Genomic DNA, 7,560 nt, shown 5'->3' with positions numbered 1-7,560 from the left:
TCCAAAAATTATTGGTCATTCTAGGATCTCTATCCGACACTATGGACATTGGCAAGCCATGGTATTTGAAAATTTGTGAAATGAAGAGGGTTGCCATTTGATGGGCTTTGATAGTCTTTTTGACAGGTATAAAATGAGCTTGTTTACTGAACCTGTCTACTATCATCCATATTCCCGTATTCCCATGGATAGACTTAGGCAATCCAAAGATAAAATCCATGGATATGTTCTCCCATGGTGAATTAGGGATTGGTAAGGGTTGAAGCAATCCAGGTTGCTTCCCTCTATCAAATTTTGTCTTTTGACATACCACACATTTGGAAACATACTCTTGTATGTTCACTTTCATGGTAGGCCAATAGAAATATGTTTCAATTCCCTTTAAGGTAGACTGAATCCCTCTATGCCCCGCATACGGGGGAGCATGAGATTCATACATTACTTTCTCACGCAGGGAGTTAGTAACGCATAGTCTATTGCCATAGAGAAGATAACCATCTTGTAAAGTAAATGGTTCTTCTTTCTTCCCTAATGGAAGAGCTGAAATCACATCTCTAAAATCGGGATCAATAGCATACTCATCTATCATTGAAGATAGATCATTGTGAGTTTCTATGGAAACCGCATTCACTCTCGGTCGTCTTGAGAGTGCATCGGCTACTTGATTATGCTTGCCAGCAATGTGAGCAATATGAGAATGAAATTGCAAAAGGAAATTTGCCCACCTCATTTGTTTGTTGGAGAGCTTGGTCTGCGTCATGAAGTACCTCTAACTTGGATGGATCCATTTGGATGCCATCTTGAGAGATAATGTGACCTAAATACTGAATCTCTTGCAAGAAAAATTCACTTTTCTTTCGATTAACATAAAGTTTATTCTCTCTTAAAACTTGAAATATTACCTGGAGGTGTTGCTTGTGTTCCTCCAATGAATTAGAGTATTTCTCCTTGAAAAAACTTAAAATATTTCTCCTTTCAGGAAATTTAACATCGGCAGCCAGGCGGTCAAACCATGGCCTTGGACATGAAGCCTCAATTTCCCAATTAAGGGAGTGACTAAAGCTTCTTGCCCCTTGAAGGCACTGTCTGCGGGTAGGACATCTCCCATCTCGTAGGATTGTATGCCTAGCTTGGTGGCTAACTCCATAGATATAAAATTGTGAGTAGAACCAAGGTCAAAGAGAATAAAAGCATCATGTTCTCTTACCTTTCCCCAAGCATGGCATAGAGGAGATCCTTTGTGGTGAGTTTGGTGAGTCTCCTCCTCTTGGATTTCAACCAAGGAAACTCTAGGGAATCTTGGCGGTTGTTCTTTTGGGGACAAGCGCGGTACGCATGCCCTTGTTCGCCGCACTTGAAACACCGGTTATCCTTACGATAACGCTCAAGCTCTTCAGGAGAGAGTTTATTCTTACCTTTGTAAACTCCCTTCTCTTTAGCTTTGTTGGAGTTGCCCTAAGGAGACTTTTGGACATTGTCCTTCCCCTTAGGCTCATTGGAACCCTTGTTTTCCAGGGGCTTATTATTTCTTTTTGCCCCCGTTTGGGAATTGATTCGAGAGGCGACCATAGTGTGGTGTATTACCGCCGATATGGTACTTGGTCTTTGGGAGTTGACATACTCTGCCATTTCTTTGGTTAATCCCGCACAAAATTGTTGCTTTTGCTCTCCAAAATCCAACTTTTTGAAGACAGTGGCTTTGAGTTGTAGGTCCCAAAACTTGTCTACATATTTGTGGATAGATTCATTGGGAGAGAGCTTTAAGCTTCGCCATTCGGTGAGTACTTTGTCTTTGGCATCAGTGGCCAAAAACTGCTTCATAATGGAAGGTCTTAAAGCTTTCCATGTTCGTGGAGCTTCACCGTTGGCTCGTAGGCTAGACCACCATTGTCTGGCGGACTTTTGAAAGTGTATAGCTACATGGCGTAGCTTAGAGGACTCCGTGAAGCCCTCATCTCCAAACGCCCCATCGAATTGTTGGATAAAGGCCAAGACTTTGTCCGTAGCACCAAAGGTACCATCATAGGTAAGGAAAGAGATGCTCTTCCCTCCCTCTTTGAATTTCTTCAACTTGGATGACCTCTTCCATGCGGCATAGGATTTCCTATGGCCTCTTCTTTTTTATGGTTCAAAGGTTGCACCATCACTTTCTTCAGAAGATGAAGAATTTGAAGAAGATGGAGAAGAGGGTGACCTCTTTCTCACCTTTTTCTTTTCTTGATCTTTGTCGTCTTCACCATAGCTTTCATAAGAGGAAGAGTATGAAGAAGATGGAGAAGAGGGTGTCCTCTTTCTCGCCTTTTTCTTCTCTTGCTTTTTATCATTCCTCTTTGAATTGTGGTGGGGAGAAGAATATGATGGTCTTCTCCGCTTTGATGGTGATGGAGAGCGTTTAGCCCGCCGTCTTTGTGGAGCCATCTCCGCCGAGGTGGCGGGAGACTCGCTTCTTTCTTGTTCCTTCGGTGGAGGCTCTTGAGTTCTCCTTTGGGAAGGAGATGCATCGTCAAGAAGTAAATTCTTGAGCCCTTCATATGGATTCTCTTCTTCTTCCCGAATCGGAGAGAGACCTCTTTTGGTAGTCTCACAAGGAGGCTTCCTAGGTGTTCTCTCGTCATGGTGATGAGCTTGGAGAATCCCGTGAGCACGGAGCTGCCGTTGCACTTCACTTTGGAGAGATGGATTGCTCATGGCTTGTTGAAGCCTAGAAACAAGATAGTTAACAAGCATTGAAGCATCATTAGTAGCTTGCTCATGAGCAACATCAAAGTTATCAACATTAATTTCACTCTCTTTACTATTGTCAGCCATTCTAACAACTTTTAGGTGTAAACTTTTTAGGTGTACTTTGGCACTTCAAGCCCTAGTTGCTACTCCTCTTTACCCCTTTAGAAAAAGCACTCAAGCTACTGTACCCGCGACTCGAATACCATTAATTGCAAGGAATAGAAGAGAGGGTCTTTCGACATCAAAACAGCACCGGCTCCTTTCAAGCTTCTAATAGCTCAAAGGTGGTTAAGACGTAGGCAAGCCCCGTAGGACTCCACTATTAAGACCATAGCTCTCGACGGTGATGCCCCGTTAACTGCACGAAGGCACACGCACTGCAAGGCTGAAAAATCCCTATTCTACTTACTCACAGGCAATTAATAATATCAACCATTTGTAGCTAGCTTGAGGACCTCCCTTCTTGAGCAAGAAAAGAGAAACCTTGAGCTCTGATACCAATGTAACATTTAATGGCCTAATAACTTATGTGTAGCGGAAATTAGCATGAACATAGTGGGCATTTCATTAGAATAGATTCCTAATGAGAATTACAAGAGTGCTTGGGTGGAGAGAGCAACCAAAAGCATAACACCTAGTTAGATAGCATCAACAAAACTTTCAAAAGAGAGAGAGAGAAATTAAGCTATTGACAACAGTTGAGGACCGGATTTTCATGGAGCCGGTCCCCCCTCCAAAAGGCTTTGTATTATGGTTTCTCCCATCAAGAGAGACATTGTACAATACAATTCTTTGTGTTCCTTCAAGACTAGCTAGTGCAATGAAGATGGAAACTTCATGCACTAAGCAAAACACTTAACAAACACAACTTGAATTATCCCCGTTCTCAGACCCAAGACCTCACACACCTTCGAAGATGGTGAGAGCTAGCAGGGTATGAGAGTAGATTGAGAGGAAGAAGGAGTATCTTACGAGAAAGATGTACATCTCCTCACATAATCACTCATATTAGCATAGCTTAGCTTAGTAATTAGCTTGGTAGAGAAGATGAGCATGCATTGAAGCTTGGCTCTTGGTTGGATTTACATCCACATGCCAAGAGAGTGGTAATGTAGGCTTCTATCTCACAAGCTTGGAGTAGGTGATGAGCTCTCCATTAAAGCTTGGGAGGGGATAGAGTTTTCTTTCTTCACACATGAGCTTGTGTGAGTGTGTGTGTGATAATGCCTTGCAAAAATCAGCCCCCTCTCTCTCTTGGGCGAGCCCTTCTTGCTAAATTGGTCTGGCTTTTGCCTCATTGGACCTCCCCAAGTCAAGCCAATGGGTGTTAAGCAGCATAAGTGATAGCCTTCTGACATGTGTCCCCCTTTCCCCTTTTGTGAGAGCTTTAGGTAATTAAATAATTAAACTAAACTCTCATTGGACCCCTTTGCCTCCTGGCCAATAGGAATCAGGAAAGCCATTGGGCTCCTAAATGCTCATTGGACCCCTTGGGAGACTGCCCAATAGTCTTCTAGGAGACTTAATTCTCATTGGTTTCTTTTATTAAATGTTTTTAAATTAATTAAACTAGATTTACTCTAGCTTAATTCTCATTGGTCCACTTCAAGGGTCTTCCAATAGGAATTGGGCACACCTTGTGGGCATCTGGCCTAGGGAGCTGCCATGTGTCCCTAATTCCCTTTGTGTAAAGGGAGCCTCTGTGTGTGTGTGGCTTTCTCTCTCATCCCCTACTAAATGGGCTCGCCCCCTCCTTTGTAGGCTTTGAAGAAGACTTTTGTACACACACTAAGCATCCAATTTTCCCTAGGGTTGACCTTTGGACACAACCTTTGAATTTTGGAACCTTAGCATTTTGGAAGTCTTAATGGGCTGAACCTTAGGGTCTTTTTAGCCCATTGTTGCACATGGCTCTTTTGCAGATGGCCCCCCCTTTTGATCCCTATTTTCCCTCCTTTGGATCCCTACTGTGGCCGGTCTACTAGCTTAACCAATATTCTAGCTTTTTCTCCCCTGGTACCTCCCCACATTAAATGATCAGTTTAATATGAGAAAATCATTTAGGAGAATTAGATATTGATTATTATGACACCATTGACCTTGAAGAAGAAGCAAAAGAGGTGAAACGAAGCAATCTTCTCTCAGTGAAAACCTCAGATATCAAGCTACCTCTAGATGTGTCAGGTTTAAATGAGCACAAGCCACCTTAATGCTACCAAGAGTGCCAGAGTTTAAATTTGGAGATAGGTCATACATTTTCCTTCATGATATACAAAGTATTTTTTGTTTGCGGGAGGACTTTGCACTGGCCACTATCTCCAAGTATAAGGAGAAGAGGAATGGCTTTGTTTCAGATGACAGTAGTGATGACGAGGCAATGGAGACCTCCAATAACCCACTAGACTGCCTTAAACTATGCTTTGAAAAGGCAAAAAAGTATAAAGAAAGCCTTCCTGATGAAGCCACATTTCAAACTATTTGAAATAATCTTAAGCCATCAACTAGTAAACAGGATATGGAGGATTGGTTTAAGTGACCAGCGTAGGAGTCAACCGGATCAGTCAACCTATGGAAGGATGAGCTTTCTTTTCAAGATGAGAGTTTCATGGTATAAAATCCCGCCCCCCCCCCTCCCCCCCCCCAATCTCTCTCTCTCTCTCTCTCTCTCTCTCTCTCTCTCTCTCTCTCTCTCTCTCTCTCTCTCTCTCTCTCACACACACACACACACACACACACACACACACACACACACATACACAAACACTTCTTTTGTTTACACTCATGGATTGCTAAAAAGGACGACTTTCTTCGTCGTCAAAGAAGATAGTTCCGTGGTAGGGATGCAGCTCTAGGACAATATCTTCCTAGTTTATGTGAGGCACCCATCCTAATCTTCCACAACAGAATGTCACAAGAGGGGAATACTGCAACCTATGCTTTCAAGAAATTATCTTGCTTCTTAGATGGTCCAATGTTGCCACAAAATGCTGACAAATCTATTCTTGTCGACAAGGTTTTTGGGAGAGAATGTTTTGGTTACATGCCATGATATATTGGGGGCCGTGCAGCATACTACTACACATACACAGCAATGGCATTATCTTTAGGGAAAGAAAACCCTACTGAACTCTTAGAGTATGGCAGACATTTAATGATCAAATGATATTTGCAAATCATCAAAATGTTGAAATAGTTGTGGTACATATTGAATTTAATTCTACACGCATTTGTGGTACATCCGATCATCTAAACTCTACACGCATTTGTGGTACATCCGATCATCTAAACTCTAACTCTCTTGTTCCACCAATGATTGGCATATTGCATTGTCTCTCTCCACCTGATTTGACTTTCAAGAGCACTTGAGTTGTTGAATGCGTTTGCTCGCTTTCTTTTCTGAAGTTGCAAATGTCCGATTGCCTGTACGGTTGCTGAAGAGGCCAATACTTGCTTTTGTTGCATGTGATGAATGATTCTACGATAAATCCACTAAAATAACTCCTTCAGATTGTTTGCCTTATTTCGAGAGCCTCCATGCTATGTGTGTCTGAAGTAGGCATTTCTAGCCATGTAATGAGACTTCTCCAGGCCCTGGGTGTTCCATATACCTGGATTTCCATACTTTTGGATGAAGTATGGCAAATGATTAAAAAAAATGTGCTGCAAAAGAAGAAATTTTTTTAGAAATTTAAACACAAACTTAGTACTAAGACTATCTGAGGTGCTTTGAATTTACCATTTAATGAGTGATTTGAGTGTCAGTCCATGCTGTCTTGAAGGATTTTTTCAGTACCTGAAGGTTCTGTTTAAACTTGCTGGGATTATCATGTGACCAATCATCATTCTCGTACATTTGAAATAATATGTCAATAGAATGCCACACATCACCCTTTGCATTGCGAGTTGTTGGATCTTGTTCTTTCACTGCTAAATGAAGTTTTTTCCAGTGCATATACTCAACTTTGCTAATGTAGGTAGAGTGATATACTCTCCCTCGCTTTGTTAGCTTCACATCTTTCATACCTTGAGGTTTAGATAGAAAATGGCGTGCCTTGACCCCACCTATGGATGGTTTGCAGGGTACATCTTTCTCATTGGTTGACCTTTTTTCGTCCCACTGTATTTTCACATTGCCCCCATGTAGACCAATATATGACAAATCTAGTTCCAAAGCCTCTAGAGCGACTTGTCGTTCAGATGACTTTTTGATTTTCCAAGAAAACCCAATGTACAGATATACCAACTTCTCTACAATTTGGCAGAGACCATACATTGTACAAATATGGACATTGACAAGTGGTATATCCAGAACTAGTCGGAAGTAAAATGCAGGCTCCATGCAATACAAGCATGGAGACTTTGCCATGGCACCCATTCCACAATTATACATACACTTCAGTGTTTTGAGGTCACCTGCAAGATGCCATTGAACTTGAAAGTCTCCTCTCCCATCTATAGCCAATAGCTCTCCTTGATTCATTTGCTTATCAATTATATCTGGAATAGGGGTTTGATGGAACACCCAAAATAAAATGTCATGGTCTTCTTTCTTTACCTGCAAGATCATCCTTATGAGATACAAAAAATAAATCTAAAATTTAGGTCCAATAGAGGGCTTGCTAGAGCTGCAAAATTGGAGATAACTGGATTACCTGAAATGCACCAAGCCATTATATGTTTGTTTTTGAAGGGTCATCAATGGGACATTTGGAAAGGGCCCTATTCATTAATGTAATTGTAACTCGCTCTAGCTTCTTCTCTTTAAGAATCTCACACTCATCTAGCTTCAAAACAAAATGTAGAACTCCACCTGTCTCTTCGAATGTGATATTGTAG

General features: G+C 41.7%; 1 pseudogene; it reads right to left on the bottom strand.

The window, feature by feature from the left end:
• Positions 1–6,006: 6,006 nt before the first annotated feature.
• LOC147423097 (uncharacterized) lies at positions 6,007–7,063 on the bottom strand (annotated as a pseudogene).
• Between the last annotated feature and the right edge of the window lie 497 nt (positions 7,064–7,560).

Source organism: Adiantum capillus-veneris, chromosome 26 (genome assembly GCF_014529385.1).
Source record: "Adiantum capillus-veneris isolate H3 chromosome 26, ASM1452938v2, whole genome shotgun sequence".
Taxonomy (NCBI): domain Eukaryota; kingdom Viridiplantae; phylum Streptophyta; class Polypodiopsida; order Polypodiales; family Pteridaceae; genus Adiantum; species Adiantum capillus-veneris.
Note: the sequence above shows the minus strand (reverse complement) of the source record. Positions and strands in the feature narration are given on the sequence as shown.